Raw genomic sequence first — 19,392 nt, forward strand, 5'->3', positions numbered from 1 at the left:
GCACAGGAATTGTGTCATTTCTCGTCTCCTTCAGTCATTACAAGAGTAATGCCAGCCCGTGTTTTCAATACAGTTAAAGAGCTTAAGCGACTGCCACACTGAAACGTTTGTTTTACTACATTAACTTCATATTCTTGTTCTGAAATTGGACACTGTGCCCATTTCGTTTCTCTGCACTTGTCCCTTATTTGTCTTTAAAGAAACAAGGAAAAGTTCTAACTCTATTGCAATCTTACACACAGAAAAATGCTAGATTCTTCTGGCACACTTATTCTTTCCAGGCTCCATTTAGTTCAGGGCTTCCTCCCAAGTATATCAGGACATACTAAGTTTCTAAGACCTGTTTAATTGTGACAGCACCAGAATTTCTCCACAATATGGACTCCCTTTGGACAGATCTTAACCTCATACCCTCTGTCCTCAGATTTCCAATCAGTCCAGTCACCATCCTCTCTCACTACTAATTAGAATTCCACTCATGTTTGTTTTGAATTCAAAACAACAAGAATGTCCCTGGGCACATGAATCCCAGCTATAGGGAAACTAAAGATGAGTATTCTCCACACTGGTTATATGCTTATAATTCTACAAACTATGAACAGCCAAGACAGAGAACTTCTGATATCAAATTAGCCTCACCACAAGTAACTCAAGGTCAACTATTCTAAAACTAATCCAGTTCAGTGCTTCTCCCCAAATATGTTTTAAGTCTATATCTTCCCACACTGAACTAGAATAATATCTCTTAAGGAAAACCTCTGCAACCCACTTATTCTAAAACATTTATTGGGGTACCTGGGTGGCTCAGTTGGTTAGGCATATGACTTCGACTCAGGTCATGATGTTATGGTTCAAGTTCAAGCCCCATGTCAGGCTCGATGCTAACAGCCTGCTTCGGATTCTATGTCTCCCTCTCTCTCTGCCCCTCCCTCACTTGTGTTATCTCTCTCTCTCTCTCTCTCTCTCTTTCTCTCTCTCTCTCTCTCCCTCCCTCCCTCCCTCCAAAAAAATAAACATTAAAAAAAAACAATAAATCATTTACTAGGAACAAGCTACAGTACTTAACATTGGCCAGTGACTATTTCCAAGTTGAGATTGCTTTCCCCTATGGTCATGATTGATAATAATACCAGCTCTGGAAAAATTCTGGGGTAGATTTAACATGAGTGCACCTTTCGCCATGGAACACCTCAGTGGTTCATTCAGCCAGGTATTAGAGTGACCATTCTAAGAAAAAGTATTACCGTATCCCCAGATTCTTCCTCAAACAGTGTGTTAATCAGAATGGCTGAAATTATAGGTGACAGAAATCCATTTCAAGTCTGCTTAAGCAAAACAGAAGATATATTAGTTTATCTAGACAGGAAGACATTTTGGACAGCACTCAAATCAGAGGAAACAGGAATCAGGACTCAGTACTGTCATGAAACTCACCCACCACCCACCTTAACAAGTTTCTGCTTATCTCTGGGTCTCCTTGCTTAATGCCTTCCTCCTCTTCACTCTATGTGTGTCTTCCATGTGACCCAGGAAATAAACTCCAAGCTATCATTTATCACAAAAGTCTTGGGGACAATTCCCGTTTGCCTAATTAGATCATGTGCCTTTCCCCATATACATCACTGTAGCCTGGAAGATGGGGCAGGGGACGAGATGGGGCACTGTAATTAGTCAGGCCTCAATTCATACTTGCTTTTGTGGCTAGGAATGGGAGGCAGGGAATGGAGACATGGATCAACATGACTGTTATCCTTATCAAAATCACATCAAGTGGGGGAAGAAGTCTCCAAATGGAAGGGGCTGTTACTACCAAAGGGGCAATGAGAGAAAAATGTTCAGGGCAGCAATAATCATTAGCTAGTACAGTTTACCAATGACCTCCTCCATGAAAGATAAGGTGGCCATCTACCCAAGTGTAATTCCCAGACTTCTTACACATTTTAAAACAGACAGCAACCTGCCACCCACTAGATGACCATTGAGAAGCATAAGGATATATTCTTGTCAATAATGTTGAACAGCTCAACTCTGGATGCTCATAACAAGAGAATAACCTTGAATTTTCTGCTGCTCAGCTCTGATCAAAAGCTTAATTGTAGGAAGTAACATTCAGGGAAAATTAATGAAGGATATGCTGTCCCTCTGTAACTACTGGTTACCTTTCCAACTGCCATTTTGCCCTTTTGTTGTTGTTATTGGCAAAATTTGACTTTGTTGGGTATCTACCCTGATTCCACCTGATTCAGCATTAACTCCTCCTTCAGGGATAAAGAGTGAGGAGTTAAATTCTAAGTCACTCATAACGGCCTTTCATGCTCCTTTCTAGGGCTGGTTTAAGGGTAGATAGGTGACCCATTTCTGGCCAATGAGACCTGGAGGGAGTCTGCTATGGAAATTTCTGGGGCAGGCTTCCCTGCTCCTATAAGGAAAACAGAAGAATGTCAGGAACTCTTTCTACTTTTGGATAATATCACAACCACCTTGCAATCTAGAAAGGGGCCAGCCTAAAGACAAACACATTGAAGATGGTGGAAAAGACAAAAAGCTCATCGATGACACTGTAGAACTGCCAGTCAACTAGCCCTGAAATCTATCATAGAGATATCTGTTATTGTTTGCAGTTAAACAAATTTAGAGGTGGAGTGCTCTGTATTTATTTTTTTTAATTAATTTATTTTAATTTAAATCCAAGTTAGTTAACATATAGTGTAATAATGATTTCAGGAATAGAATTTAGTGATTCATCACTTACATGTAACACCCGGTGCTCATCACAACAAGTGCCCTCCTTAATACTCATCACCCATTTAACCCATGCCCCCCACTCACCTCCCCTCCAGCAACCCTGTTTATTCTCTGTATTCTGTTTTTATCTTATTTTTGCTTCCCTTCCCTTATGTTCATCTGTTTTGTTTCTTAAATTCCACATGAGTGAAATCATATGATGTTTGTCTTTCTCTGACTTATTTCACTTAGCATAATACACTCTAGTTCCATCCACGTTATTACAAATGACAAGGTTTCATTCTTTTTGATTGTCAAAGAATATTCGTGTGTGTGTGTGTGTGTGTGTGTGTGTGTGTGTGTGTACACACATCCTTATCCACTCATCAGTCAATGGATATTTTGGCTCTTTCCATATTTTGGCTATTGTTAATAGTGCTGCTATACACACTGTAGTGAATGTGCCCCTTCAAATTTGTATCCTTTGGTAGTGCAAATGTGGGGTCAGAGGGTAGTTCTATTTTTAATTTTTTGAGGAACCTCCATACTGTTTTCCACAGTGGCTGCACCAGTTTGCATTCCCACCAACACTGCAAAAGAGTTCCCCTTTCTCCACATCCTCACCAACATCTCTTGTTTCCTGAGTTGTTAATTTTAGCCATTCTGAAAAGTGTGAGGTGGTATCTCATTGTGGTTTTGATTTGTATTTCCCTGATGATGAGTGATGTTGAGCATCTTTTCATGTGTCTGTTAGCCATCTGGATGTGTTCTTTGGGAAAGTGTCTATTCACATCTTTTGCCCATTTCTTCACTGGACTGTTTTTTTGAGTGTTGAGTTTGATAAGTTCTTTATAGATTTTAGATACTAACGTTTCTAACGTTTGATACTGACATTTATCAAATACATCATTTGCAAATATCTTCTCCCATTCCATTGCTTGTTTTTTGGTTTTGCTGATTGCTTCCTTCACTGTGCAGAAGCTTTTTATCTTTAAGTCCCAATAGTTCATTTTTGCTTTTGTTTTCCTTGCCTCCAGAGACATGTCAAGTAAGAAGTTGCTGCAGCTGAGGTCAAAGAGGTTGCTGCCTGTTTTCTCCTCTAGGATTTTGATGACTTCCTGCCTTACGTTTAGGTCTTTCATCCATTTTGAGTTTATTTTTGTGTATGGTGTAAGAAAGTGGTCCAGGTTCATTTTTCTACATGTCACTGTCCAGTTTTCCCAATGCCATTTGCTGAAGAAACTATCTTTATTCCATTGGGTATTCTTTCCTGCTTTGTCAAAGATTAGTTGGCCACATTTATGGGTCCACTTCTAGATTCTCTATTCTGTTCTATCGATGTATGTGTCTGTTCTTGTGCCAGTACCATACTGTCTTGATGACTACAGCTTTGTAATACGACTTGAAGTCGAAACTGTGATGCTTCCAGCTTTGGTTTTCTTTGTCAGGATTGCTTTGGCTATTTGGGATCTTTTCCAGTTCCATACAAATTTTAGGATTGTTTGTTCTAGCTCTGTGAAGAAAGCTGGTGTTATTTTGATAGGGACTGCAAGAAGTGGAGTACTCTATATTTGGGGTAACAGATACAGCAAAAACTTCTTTTTACCCAGAATGATCTAATTGGATGGTTAATGTTAAAGAATTGGCTAACTGATAAAAATCATAAAAATTACATAAGCATTATTTTCATGTAAACATATGAACATACATTTATTCACCAATCTTTAGATGCAGGACCCACATGTTTTGTTTCGTACAGGACTCTGGTTGTTATTACATACCTTGTTTCTTACATAAGCCACCTCCACAGGGCATACTTACACCTTTCCAGTTTGGGTTTCTTTCATGTAAATTAATAAAGGTACTTCCTAAGTAATCTGAATGCTGAATCCTTATGGAGTTGTTGGAATTTTTTCACAATAGTTTACAGTTGTTTCACTTATATAAAATGTAAAAGCAGTATTTGTTTGGTTATTCTCATCAAGTTTTTCCAAAGCATTAATACTTGTTTTTCATAGATATATCTTTTTACTCTTACAATTGTTTTATATAATACTTAATTATTTCATACACTAAGTAAAATTTGCACAAACATACACATAGTTGGCTGACAGTAAATATAAAATGCAACTAGAGGAAGCCCAAGTACAAGGTTTCTCTAAGTAGCCCTTGGCTGCAAGTGCAATTCAGCATGCTGTGGACGGTGGTCATGATGCTTTGCAGAGAAAATGGAAGCTGGATGAATCATGAAATCTGGTGAAGTAAAGGTCAATTAAGAAAACTTGTAGGGCACCTGGGTGACTCAGTTGGGTAAGTGTCCAACTTTGGCTCATGTCGTGATCTCATGGCTCGTGGGCTCCAGCCCCACGACAGGCTCTGGGGCTGACACCTCAGAGCCTGGAGCCTGCTTCAGATTCTGTGTCTCCCTCTCTCTCTCTCTCTGCCCCTTCCCTGCTCATGCTGTGTCTCTCTCTTTCTCACTCTCAAATAAATAAATAAATAAATAAATAAACATTAAAAAAAAAAGAAAACTTGAGAACTTGTGTCTCATCAGATATAGGACTTACAAATATTGTCTCCCACTCTGTAAACTGTCTTTTCACTTTCTCAATAATGTCCTTTGATTAATAAAAATTGTTCATTTTTATGAAGTCAATTTATTTTTTCTTTTGTTGCTCATGCTTTTGGCGTCAAATCTAAGATCATGAAGATTTACCCCTATGACTTCTTCTAGTAGGTTAATAGTTGTAACTCTTGTATTTAAGCCCTATGCCTTTTGAGTTAATTTTTGTAGATTGAGTGGGCTCAATATCCATTCTTTTGCATGTGGTTATCCAGTTGTGTTAGCACCATTTGTTGAAGAGACTCTTTTTTGTTCATCCCCAATAAATAAATGGTTTTTTTAACCTTATCGAAAATTAATTATTGCAAATTAAGTGGCCATAGATACTTGAATTTATTCCAGGATCTTCAACTCTATTCCACTGGTCTAAATGTCTATCCTTATGTCAGGAGCACACTATTTTGATTACTACAGCTTTGTTACTACAAACTGTTTTTTAAAAGTTTATTTATTTTGGGGCGCCTGGGTGGCGCAGTCGGTTAAGCGTCCGACTTCAGCCAGGTCACGATCTCGCGGTCCGTGAGTTCGAGCCCCGCGTCAGGCTCTGGGCTGATGGCTCGGAGCCTGGAGCCTGTTTCCGATTCTGTGTCTCCCTCTCTCTCTGCCCCTCCCCCGTTCATGCTCTGTCTCTCTCTGTCCCAAAAATGAATTAAAAAACGTTGAAAAAAAAAAAAAAAAAAAAAAAGTTTATTTATTTTGAGAGAGAGAGAGAGAGCATATGGGTGCTTATGACCTGAGCCGAAACCAAGAGTAAAAACTTAGCCAACCCAGGAGCCCCTGTAGTAACTTTTTAAATCAGGAAGTATAAGTCCTCAAATTTTGTTCTTTTTCAAGAATGTTTTAACTAATTAGGGCCTCTTGTAATTTCGTATGAATCTGAGGATTGGCTTTTTTTTATTTCTAGGGGGAAAAATCCATTTCAATTTTGACAGGTACTGCTTTGAATCTGTAGATCACTTTGGGGAATACTGTCATTTTAACAATATTAAGTCTTCCAGTCAATGAACATTGAGGTCTTTCCATTTATTTAAGTCTTAATTTATTTCAGTGGTATTTTATAGTTTTCTACTGTATCAGTCTTTCACCTCCTTAGTTAAATTTATTCCTGGAGATAGATAGATAGATAGATAGATAGATAGATAGATAGATAGATATTTTGCTTTATTTCCTTTAGAATTGTTCATTGCTGGTGTAGAAACACAATTGACTTTTTGTGGGTTGATCTTATACCGCAATTTTGTTGAATTTCCTTGTTAGCTCGAGTAGTTTGTGCGTATGTGTATGCATGCATTCTTGGGGATCTTCTATATATAGAATTACATCATCTACAAACAGAAATAGTTCACTTCTTCCTTTCCAATTTGGATGCCTTTTATTTCTCTTCCTAGCCTGAATGCTCTGGTTAGGACTTCCAGTGCAATGTTGAATAGTAATGGTGAAAGCAGACATCCTTGTCCCAACCCTAATCTCAGCCTTCAGTCTTTATCATTGAGTATGACGTTAGCTGGGGATTTTTCATAAATGCCCTCTGTCATGCTAAGGAAATTCACTTCTATTCCTAGTCTTCTGAGTCTTTTTTTTTTTTTTAATCTGAGAGAGAGAGTGCAAGCACAAGTGGGGGAAAGAGGCAGGTGTTGGGGGGGAACGGGATGAGAGACCCAAGTAGGCTCCACACTCAGTGCAGAGCCCAGCACAGGGCTCAATCCCACAACCCTAGGATCATGACCTGAGCTGAAATCAAGAATCAGACACTGAACCAACTGAGACAACCAGATACCCCTTTCTAAGCCTTTTTGTTACAAAAGAGTGCTGAATTCTGTCAGATGTTTTTTCTGTGTCTATTGAGTCGATCATGTGTTTTTCCCCTTTGTTCTATTAATGTGGTATATTATATTGATTACTTAGTGGTTACCATGGGGATTACAGTGAATATCCTAAGTTTATAACAAACCCATTTGAATTAATATCAACTTAGCTTCAATAACATGCATTAAATCTGTTCCTATCCAGCTCTGTACCCCTACTTTATGCTGTTATTGTCACAAATTATATCTTTATACATTGTGCACCCATTAACACAGGTTTCTAATTACTGCTTTAGACATTTGTCTTTTAAATCATATAGGAGGAGTACCTGGGTGGCTCAGTCAGTTAAGCTCAGGTCATGATCTCAGAGTTCATGGGTTCAAGCCCTGCGTCGGGCTCTGTGCTGACAGCTCAGAGCCTGGAGCCTGTTTCAGATTCTGTGTCTCCCTCTCTCTCTGCTCCTCCCCTGTTCATGCTGTGTCTCTCTCTGTCTCAAAAATAAATAAAAAAGTTAAATAAATAAATAAATAAATAAATAAATAAATAAATCATATAGGAGGAGTACCTGAGTGGCTCAGTCAGTTAAGCATCCAGCTTTGGCTCAGGTCATGATCTCAGAGTTCATGGGTTCAAGCCCTGCGTCGGGCTCTGAACTGACAGCTCAGAGCCTAGAGCCTACTTCAGATTCTATGTCTCCCTCTCTCTCTCTGTCCCTCCCCACCCCCCGCTTGTGCCCTCTCTGTCCCTCTCTCTCTCAAAAAAAATAAACTTTAAAAAAATAGTAAGGCATATGGGAAAGACAAAGAGAAGTTACTAACTAAAATAACAGTAATACTAGCTTTATATTTACCTATAGTTATCTTCATTGATGATCTTTATTTCTTCATATGGCTTCACTACTGCCTAGTGTCCTTTTGTTTCAAGCCTAAAGGACTCTCTAGCATTTCTGGCAGGACAGGTCTACTAGCAATGATCTCCCTTAGCTTTTGTTTATCTAAGAATGCCTTAACGTCCCCCTCATATTTGAAGGATAGTTTTCCAAATATAGAATTCTTGGATAACAATTTTTCTTTCAGCACTTTAAATATATCCTCCCATGGCCTTCTGGCCTCCATGGTCTTGAAGAGAAATTGGCTGTTCATCTTTTTTTTATTTTTTTTTTTTAACGCTTATTTATTTCTGAGACAGAGAGAGACAGAGCATGAGTGGGGGAGGGGCAGAGAGAGAGAGAGACACAGAATCCAAAGTAGGCTCCAGGCTCAGAGCTGTCAGCATAGAGCCCCACGTGGGGATCGAACTCATGAATGGTGAGATCATGACCTGAGCCGAAGTCTGTCGCTCAACCGACTGAGCCACCCAGGTGCCCTGTTGGCTGTTCATCTTTCTAAGTGTCCCATGTATGTGACAAGTCAATTTTCTCTTGCTGCTTACCAAGTTCTCTCGGTCTTTGGCTTCCAATAATTTGATTACAATGTACCTAGGTATGGATCTTTTTGAGTTTATCTTACTTTGAATTTTTTTGAGTTTTGGATGTGTAAATTCCTATCTTTCATAAAATTTGGAAAGTTTTCAGACATTACTTCTTCAAATAATCTTTCTGCCCCTTTCTTTCTCTTTTCTTTTAAGGATCCCAGTAATGCATACATTGCTAAGCTTGATGGTGTCCTATAGGTCACTTAAGCACTGCTCATTCTTCTTCATTCTTTTTGCTTTCTGCTCCTCAGACTGGGTAATTTTAACACTAAGTCACACTGATGGCAGAAGATTGTGGTAAGGTCCTAAAACTCTTGCAGCTCAGGTCTGCAAACACCATGAACCCAGAACCCAACTCCAGCCTTAGACAGGCTCAACCCCTTCAGGACACTTGTTCTTAAATCATTGTGATGTTCTGGCTCCCCTTCTGGCTCCCCTTAATGTAAGTCAGCTGCACCTATGAAGCAAATTTTTCATCCACATTGAACAACAGGAGCTCTCTCTCCCTCTCTCTCATAAAATAAACATTTATTTAAAAAAAAAAGAAGAAATTGATCAATAATTAATAATCTTCTAAAACAGATATACCAGGCCCAGATGGGTTCACTGGTAGATACTACCAAACATTTTAGGAATTATACCAATCTCTATAATTTCTTCAAGATAGAAGTAGAGAGAATACTTCCTAACTCATTCTATGAAGCCAGCATTACCCTAGTATAAAACCAGACAAAGACATTACAAGAAATGAAAATTATAGACCAAAATTTCTAATGAACACAGACATAAAAATTCTCAACAAAATATCAGCAAATCAAATTCAACAATCTATGAGAAAGCACGTGATACAGAAGGATGAGCAACAAGCTTGGGCTTGGAAGGTCTGGGTTTGAGATTCAGTCTGTCACATGCTATTTAATGGCATTGGGCAAATCACTGAACCCTACTTTATCCTAATTGGCACCCTGCCTATCTCCTATATAGTTGTATTAAGTCAAGTGAGGAAAATGTATACAAGCACGTCAAATTCTATTGTTACTCCAAATTAGAAAGCACTGATTTAATGAACAGCAACAATGATACTCTGAATAACAAGAGACAACAGAAGTAGGAGTTACCAAAATCAAAGCCACAGGTTTAATCTTGGACTGGCTTCAAGCTCACACTGTTGTTCATGGCAACATACTGCAGCTCCAAGCCTAAGCAGCCACCTCAAGGATGCACAGGCACCACCAGGACCTTAACAAAACTCCCAGAAAAATGACTTAAGGATTCAGACCCTACAGACATTGGCAGAACAGCCCATCTCTCAGGCACCAGCTAAGTACTTGACAACACTGCCATCCTACGCTTTTGCAGAAGCTGCATTTATTTTCCACTAAGTGTTCTGGCAGCCCGCTTTACAGGAACACATTACACAGCCACCAATTTATTTGAAAAAAGGAGAAAACAGATACACACAAAAGAAATTCATTACCCACGGGATATGTCACAGTTAATGGTAATTAATCAAACTTTTTTCCCTTCATGTAGAAAACCAGGCACATAAATAACCATATCGGGGATCAATGGAGCATCTGTTTCATGCTTTAAAAAAAAAATCAACTAGCAGAATGCTGCTCAGATTTTCTGGTATTCTTAAAGAAAACCGTTTTCGGAGAAAGAAGATATATTTTTACTTAAAAGAATAAATCCATTATCTCTTTCCTAAATTTGTTTTCTATACCATAATTACATCCTTTTACAGATGGGTACAACACATTAACACAGGTGTATTTGATTATAAACATTAAAAAAATTAGGTTATTGACATAAAATATGAAAATGAAGCTCAGGAATTTCCTTTGGCATTTTAGGAAAACAAATGTCAATTGGAAATGTTTCTGTACATCTAAATTAAACAACTATACCGATTAAAGAAAAGTGTCTAATCTTCTGAATTCCCATCTCCTGAACAACATGAAGGAAAAATTGCCCCCCTCCATAAATGGCCAATTTATTCTGTCATGTGACCAAAGTCCAGGTGTTTTTACTGCCTTTATTATGGCTGGTATCACCCAAATTCAAATCCCACGTGTTTTGCTATCCTCTCCAAAACTGAATCCATACAAATCTTCATTCCTATGTTCTTCAGAAAATCAGTATTTGCCCAGTGATACTTATTTAACCCAGTGCCATTTTAACCACAGCCATAATAGATACCCAGAAGGCAGCAGTACTTCGTCGGCTAAAGATACCATAAACATAAAGCTATACACTACTATGTGTATGGTGAGTCACTTATACAAAAAACATATAATTTAAATCTGCCAACTCTTTCATTTAACTTTCGCTGATTTAAGAATTATGCTTAGGCTTTTCTTTCTGGAAATGTCTGAACCTATTTCTTTGAACTCCCTAAATTAGTATTTGACCGGATTAGGTCATTAACTCCAGGACTGTAATAAATACTACTAATAATAGCTAAGGCTTCAGTGGCACTGAGCATGTAGACTTACATATAAACTAATATAGGCACCTCTCAGAAATTCTGCAGGTTTGCTTCCAAACCACTGCATTAATGTTGCAGTAAAGTGAGTCAAATGAACTTTTTGGTTTCCCAGTGCATATAAAAGTTATGTTTACAGCATACCTTAGTCTAGCAAGTGTGCATTACATCTAAAAAATCAATGTTTTTATTAATTTATATATATTTAGCAATGTATGTAGTAATATATTTATTAATACATATTTGTGTTAATGCATTTATTAATGTATCCATTAATTTAAAATATTGCTAAACAAATGTTAACCATCATCTGAGCTTTCAGTGAGTCATAATCACTGATCATAGACCATCATAATATAATAATGAAAAAGTTTGAAATAAAAGGAGAATTACCAAAATGGGACACAGAGACACAAAGTGAGCAAACCACAGGAAAAATGGTGCTGAAAGACTTGCTTGATGGCGGCGTTGCTACAAACCTTCAATTTGTTTTAAAAAAAAAAAAAAAAAAGCAGGGGCGCCTGGGTGGCTCAGTCGGTTGAGTGGCCGACTTCAGCTCAGGTCATGATCTCGCGGTCTGTGAGTTCGAGCCTCGCATCAGGCTCTGTGCTGACAGCTGAGAGCCTGGAGCCTATTTCGGATTCTGTGTCTCCCTCTCTCTGACCCTCCCCTGTTCATGCTCTGTCTCTCTCTGCCTCAAAAATAAAAATAAACGTTAAAAAAAAAATTTAATTTAAACAAAAAAAGCAAAAACACAGTATCTCTGAAGAGCAATAAACTGAAGCACAATTAAATGACATATGCCTCAAGAGTCCCTATAACAATCTTATGGGGGTAGGTATACTGTTATTTTCTGTCTCACAGCTGAGAGGAAAGGAAAACTGAGGCAGAGAGGTTAAGTAACTCGTCCCAGGTGACAAGGTGCAGAGATAGGATTCGAACCCAGGTAGGCTGTCTCCAAACTCAGTATTCTTCAGCCTAGATTATACAGTATTTCTTAGGATACATTAGCAGATTTAATTTTTTTTTAATAGACAGATTTTATTTGAAGAGAATAGCTGATCTTGACTTAATCCAGGGGGAAAAAGATTTTTCTATGTCTATTAATAACAAATAGTAAATTAGGAGGTTCTACCTCATTGCTTGACTGATTGTTGCCTTCTTTTACTGAGTTGCTAATACATTAAAATGGTCCTTTTGGGGCGCCTGGGTGGCTCAGTCGGTTAAGCGGCCGACTTCAGCTCAGGTCACGATCTCGCAGTCCGTGAGTTCGAGCCCCGCGTCGGGCTCTGTGCTGACAGCTCAGAGCCTGGAGCCTGTTTCAGATTCTGTGTCTCCCTCTCTCTCTGCCCCTGCCCTGTTCATGCTCTGTCTCTCTCTGTCTCAAAAATAAATAAACGTTAAAAAATAATAATAATAAAATAAAAAATAAAATGGTCCTTTGGGAGACTAGAAAAATAAAGAATGGCCACAAAGTCCAGTAGGCTACTAATTAGAAGTCTCCACATGCTCTCCCCCTCTCTCTGCACAAATTTTAAAGTTTCCCCATGTCCTTCTGGACATCTTCTATGTTGGCAATTCCAAGTCATTAAAATAGTCTCAAACAATGTCCTGATAGTACCCATAAAGTCTCTTATGAGAATATTCTCCCAGACAATAGCTGAAGATCTATAAACAACAGCATGGTCTTCTCTATGACTTCCCATCATCAAAATGAAAGATTTCCAGAAGAAAATGGGGGAAAAATTAAAACGTGTGGAGAATGGAGATAAATGCAAAGAGAAATTCTAATTGGCATGCATTAAGGGCTTTGTGGCCATTTTATAACTATGCTTACTTTATGAAGTCATATATCAGAACTCAGTCTAGAATAATGTGATCAAGGAAAATCAGGATGTTAAAGAAAATGATAACCATCAGCTAGAGGGGTTCAGTTGAGCAGGCTGGATGTGTACTGGGCAGAATTGGCTTCATGTGGAAAAAAGAGAAGTTCAGACCAGTAGGTAAGCCAACGATCCAGGGTTTCTGCCCAGAGAAGGAAGCAAAGCCACATGGATTGAATAGAGGTCAGGGCTCTAGCTCTTAGGAAAGTAGCAGGCAAAAGAAATGGGAGACTGGGACTTACATATACAGTAAAAGTCAAGTTATAGCTCTTGTCTTTCACTTGCTCTTGCCTCTCAGTCACCAAGCAAGATTTCCAATCTCCTTAACTTCTACCCCAAGATATAAAAACACATCTTCAGACCCTGTGTGCACTCTTGTTCTCTTTACACACTTCTAAATGAGAACCCAAAAGATATAGTAATCACTTCCATTTATTGCTTAGTAACTATCTAAACTTGTTTTTAACAAGTTCATACATTTGCCTTTTAGCATTTTACTTTCAGTTGAAGATTGAAAGGTTCTATCTTTTTTTTTTTTTAATGTTTATTTTTGAGAGAGAGAGAAAGAGAGAGACAGAGTGTGAGTGGGGAAGGGTCAGAGACAGAGAGGGAGGGAGACACAGAATCCAAAGCGGGCTCCAACCCCTGAGCTGTCAGCACAGAGCCCAACACGGGACTTGAACCTACAAGCCACAAGATCATGACCTGAGCTGAAGTCAGATGCTCAACCGACTGAGCCACCTAGGCACCCCAAGGTTTTATCTTTTAATGAAGATTCCAACGTGTAAACAAATACTGGAGAGAAAGAGAGGTTGAAACTGAAATCCCCCTAGATAGAGTCCATCTTATTTCATTCTTAAGGCCACCCAAAGAGCACAGCCATCCTCTACCCTGGAAATGTTGTTGGGTGAAGTATCTTTACAGCTGGCCTCTTCCAAGTCCTGAAGCAACTGTTCCCCAGTGCAGGTTTGTGCTTGCTGGTCTTTCCTCCCTATAAAACAATGGAACCCCAGAGGTAAAGTTGGGGGGGGGGGTCCCCACTGCAGTCATTCTACAGAGGTGATCCCTGAATTCATATATGTACCAAACATTAGGTCATGAGATCATGACCTAAGCTGAAATTACTTTAGTCCAGGGTTTATCAACCACAACACTACTGATATTGTTAAAGAGAAAATATTCTGACAGTTGTCAAACAAGTATGGGAGGATTTAACTCAGTACCATTATAATAGGTGTCAAGACTATCAAAACAGGGGAGTGAGATCAGGCTCAACTCCATAGAGCAAAGACAACTGGGAATTTATACCAACCAACAAGCAGAGTGAGGAGGTCAGGAGACAGAAAATTACTAAGACAAGACAGCAAGGATGGGAGATTCTTACTAAACTGATCTAACAGGATTCTTGCTGAGCAGATATCAAGGGTGGGGAATATGGAATTTGATCAGGAATCAAAGCTGATCAGATATTAAGAATGGGGGTATTTTCACTAAACTGGCTTGGCAAAATTCTTGCCAAAATGGAGACAGGCAGGCCAAAAACAGGATGGGAGCCAAGTTTAAGACCTAGTCAGCAAGAAGGCTCAGAGGGGCCTAACTTAAGTTTGGGCAAGAGAAAGTCTTTGTCAACATTTTGGATCAGTCCTTTGTCTTGAGGAGCCATTCTGTGCATCATGTTTAGCAACATCTCTGGCCTCTACCCACTAATTGCCAGTAGCATCCACACCCCCCACAGTTGTGACCACCAAAAATGTCTGGAGACAATGCCAAATGTCCCCTGGTGGCAAAATTGCCTCTGGTTGAAAACAACTGCTTCAGATCAAGGGTTGTCTTTTTTTTTTTTTTTTCTTTCCTGTAAAGAGCCAGGCAGTGAATATTTTAGGCTTTTCAAGATACATATACATTTGATCCTTGAACAACACATGTTTGAACTACACAGGTCAACTTATATGTGAATTTTTTTTTCAATAAATACAGAACTATAAATGTATTTTCTCATCCTTATGGCTTTCTTAATAATATTTTTTCTCTAGCTTACTTTAAGAATACAGTATTGGGGCGCCTGGGTGGCGCAGTCGGTTAAGCGTCCGACTTCAGCCAGGTCACGATCTCGCGGTCCGTGAGTTCGAGCCCCGCGTCGGGCTCTGGGCTGATGGCTCAGAGCCTGGAGCCTGTTTCCGATTCTGTGTCTCCCTCTCTCTCTGCCCCTCCCCCGTTCATGCTCTGTCTCTCTCTGTCCCAAAAATAAATAAAAAAAAAAACGTTGAAAAAAAAATTTAAAAAAAAAAAAAAAAGAATACAGTATATAATACATATAACATACAAAATGTGTAGTAATTATCTGTCTGTGTTATCAGTAATACTTCTGGTCAATAGGAGGCTATTAGTGATTTTAGGAAGGTTTTTAGGGAGTCGAACGTTAGCATGGATTTTCTTTTCTGTTTTTTTAATGTTTATTTATTTTTGAGAGAGAGAGAGAGAGAGAGAGAGAGGCAGAGAGAGGCAGAGAGAGAAGGAAACAGAGGATCTGAAGCAGGCTCCTTGCTGACAGTAGCCCAACACAGGGCTCGAACTCACAGACTATGAGATCATGACCTAAGCTGAAATCAAGAGCCAGTTGCTCAACTGACTGAGCCACCCAGGTGCCCCAGCTGTGGATTTTCTGGGAAGCCAGTGCCCCTAACTCCCTACATTGTTCATGCATCAACTGTATGCTCTCTATACATATTCCTGTCTCTTTTTTTCCCAAGCATTTAAAAATGCCTAAACTGCAGCACCTGAGTGACAGTTAAGCAGCCAACTTCAGCTCAGGTCATGATCTCACAGTTTGTGAGATCAAGCCCCGTGTCCAGCTCTGTGCTGACAGCTCAGAGCTTGGAGCCTGCTTCGGATTCTGTGTCTCCCTCTCTCTCTCTGCCCCTCCCCTGCTTACACTCTGTCTCTGAAAACTGAATAAACATTAAAAAAAAAAAAAAAAAATGCCCTAACTATTCTCAGCTGGTAGATGGTTTAAAAAAAAAAAAAAAAAAAAAACAGACAGCAGGCCAGATTTGGTCCATGGGCCATTGTTGCCCAAACTCCACTTTAACCACTTTTTGAGTACTTATAGACAGTATACAGACAGTATACAGACAGTATTATATTTAATAAAATACCAAGTTACTTAAAAATATGAGTAGAGTCTTCATACCTCTCTATCAGTATTATTTTCTCAATTGAGGGAAAACAGAATTAGGGGCAAAATCTTATAGCAGCCCACAGAATGATTTTACATTAGAAAAGTATGCTCATTCTCAGGAGCCTGAAGGAAACTACTCAAAACAAATTCCCACAAATCTGCCCTTTCCCCACCAAATGTAACCTAAACCTTGCATTCCCATCCCGAGGTCCCCAAATTCTGACATACAGTGTTGATTTAGAGGTTTGTTTTTGTTGTTTTTTAACTGACACTACTTTGGTTTATATTTCACATGGTTTTCATACACTCTCTCCTTTCATAACACTCTGGAATGCACCTCTAAAATTACTCTATTCCTGCCTACAGAGCCTGTGAATATGAAAGAGGTCACTATCTTGCCTAAGGGTCACTTACATGAACCCATACACTCCATGGTCCTCTCATTATTTTTCTCTAGAAACAAATATATACTTATATATTAATAGAATTGCCCTGGAAATGATGATTTAGTTAAAAATGACCCTAGGACTACATAGAGGTGATACTCCAATCCAGCTACTGAATACGAGAATTCAAGTTTTGTGGTGCTTTTGTTTTTAACAACTACAACAAATGCCACTGGGGAAAATAAAAAGACCCAGCAACGTTTGTTATTTCAACTTTCTAGTTTCCATTAGGTAAGGCTGAAATACCAGGCAAACTAGAGAAGGGATCTTTACACCAATTCAGGAAAACATGTCTAACATGTAAATTCTAAACCCTAGAGGATACATCTGCCATTGTTTATTCTTCTGTGATTAAAACATCAATATATAACTTTACCTTTGATGATAAGACCCTAAATAGCAAAGCAGTGGTTGATCATCAAAATAGAAGGCATATTATTTATTTTCAACTGAATTTCTTTTTTAAATCATAAAAAACAATAGTCATTGCAAACAAAGAATATATAGAAAATACAAGAATAGTAAAAATGTCTCAAAGCATAAGCAATATACTATTTTTAAAGCTCTAATATCTTTCTACTCTTTTCCCTACATTTCCTAATAATTTCATAAATTTTACAAAATCAGAGGTATAAGATATGTGTGGCAAAAGAACTGGCAACAGAAATCAACAAATAAGGGATCCAAATATTCAATCTCTTCTGTTCATTCTTCTATAAATCTACCAAAAACACAGAAATCTAAATAAAATTATATACAAATATACTAAGTCTTTCATCAAAGAATATTTCTAATAGTGAAAAAACTGGAACAAGCTTGTGTTCAATAATAAGAAAAGGATTAAATATATTCTTATAGTGGAATGAATGACAACTGTTAAAATTGCATTTTTTTTAAAGAATTTAATGACTTGGGATCAAATTTTGATTCCTGCTCCTTCCCTTTAATATTATATCCTAAGCATTTTCCCAAGTCATTACATTCTCAAAATAATCCAATTTATGGAATTTAGATTTTAGCTTTACAGAAAAGTGAAGAGAAGGAGACTGAAGATAGAAATTTCTTACTTCTTGATATCTCTTGCCAAATATGTTGTTAAATATTCTAGCAATTTATACTCCCACCAGAAGACTGGGGCGCATCTCAGTGAGACTTTAAGGTATACTCTCAAATCACTAAGTGCAAATACCCAGAAAAAAATGTTTCATAAAAGTAATCATTTAGATTTTTTACATGCCTGTGAATAAAGATCATAAAATATCCAAGTAGATTGCTAATTCTCTCCTTTATTAACAGAATACCAATTTTGCAGCAAGCAGCCAAGATCTAAGGCAAAAAGTAGATCTCCTGGGGGTGCCTGGGTGGCTCAGTCAGTTGAGCATCCGACTTCAGATCAAGTCATGATCTCACAGTTCATGAGTTCAAGCCCCATGTCAGGCTCTGTGCTGACAGCTCAGAGCCTGAAGCTTGCTTCAGATTCTGTGTCTTTCTCTCTATCTGCCCCTCCCCCACTTGTACACTGTCTGTCTCTCAAAAATAAACAAACATTTAAAAAAAAAAAAAAAGATCTCCTGGCCTCCCTATAGCCAGAGGTGATACTATGATACCGTCTGACCAATGAGTATAAGGGGAAATCCATGAAGGAAATCCATGAAGGCCTTTCAGGAAAGCCCCTAAAAAGGGTGGAGGCAAGAGGCAGACTGCTGGCAAGCTCCCTTTTGCATTATGATGTTCCCTTCGTTCCTAGAATGAGGACCTACACTTGGGCTAGACTTCTTATGTCCATCTTGAGATGGGAACATGGGGCAAGGATCACACCAAGATAGTAAAGCTGAAAGATGGAAGGACCTAGGTCCCTGATAATCAAGAAAGCACCACACTAAGCCTGGATAGCCTAGTGCCAGACTTGTTTTATGTGGAAGAAAAATAATCCCCTAATTTGTTTGAGCCATTGGTTCTGGTAGTTACTTATAGGTGAACCTAACCCTAACTGATATATCAAAGAGTTATTTTTAAAAAGGTACGAAGCAGCTGGAATTGGCAGGAATTAATTAGTTCATTTAAATACTCATTTACTCTTCCATACAATCAATAGCTACTCCGGGCAATGGAAACACAGCAATAATGTAGCTTACAGTCTAAAAGAAAAACTGAACAATTAAGAAACAGTTTTATATGGGCACCTGGGTGGCTCAGTCAGTTAAGCATCTGACACTTGATTTCAGCTCAGGTCATGATCTCATGGTTGTGGGATCAAGCCCCATGTCAGGCTCTGAGCGGGGCATGAAGCCTGCTTGTGTTTCTCCTTCCCTCTCTCTCTGCAAACCACTCCCCTCCCCCCAATTCACTCTCCCTCTCTCAAAATAAAAAAAACTTTTTTTATAAATCAGATGGTATGGAAAGAATGGTATGCTATGGCAGCAGGTAAAAAAAAGCATTTAACCCAAACTGTTGAAAGGTAAATGGGATCAGAGGTGGTTTTCCGGGTGATCTGAAATTTAAGTTGAGACCTGAAAACGGAAATGGTAGTGTTAGCCAGACGAAGAGACAGTGAGGGAGGAGTATTCTAGGTGGAGGGAAGAGCATATGAAAAGACCCAGAGGAAAAGAGGGACCGTGACATATTGTAGGGAATGCAAACAGTATGCTTTGCCAGAGCACAGAACTGGAGTGGGAGTGGGGACAGCACTCTTCCAGAGAACTTCCAAAAGGACAGATACCGACCCTTCTCTGCACCAGACCTGACTCTGACTTTTTTGTTCTTTTATTTCT

At 38.8% G+C, this 19,392-nt stretch overlaps 1 protein-coding gene across 2 annotated transcripts in view; it reads right to left on the bottom strand.

Moving 5' to 3' along the window:
* The window catches only part of FHIP1A (FHF complex subunit HOOK interacting protein 1A), a 248,154-nt gene that overhangs the window by 145,801 nt on the left and 82,961 nt on the right, over positions 1 to 19,392 (bottom strand). The gene's annotated exons all lie outside the window — the stretch shown is intronic.

Source organism: Neofelis nebulosa, chromosome 3 (genome assembly GCF_028018385.1).
Source record: "Neofelis nebulosa isolate mNeoNeb1 chromosome 3, mNeoNeb1.pri, whole genome shotgun sequence".
Classification (NCBI taxonomy): Eukaryota; Metazoa; Chordata; class Mammalia; order Carnivora; family Felidae; genus Neofelis; species Neofelis nebulosa.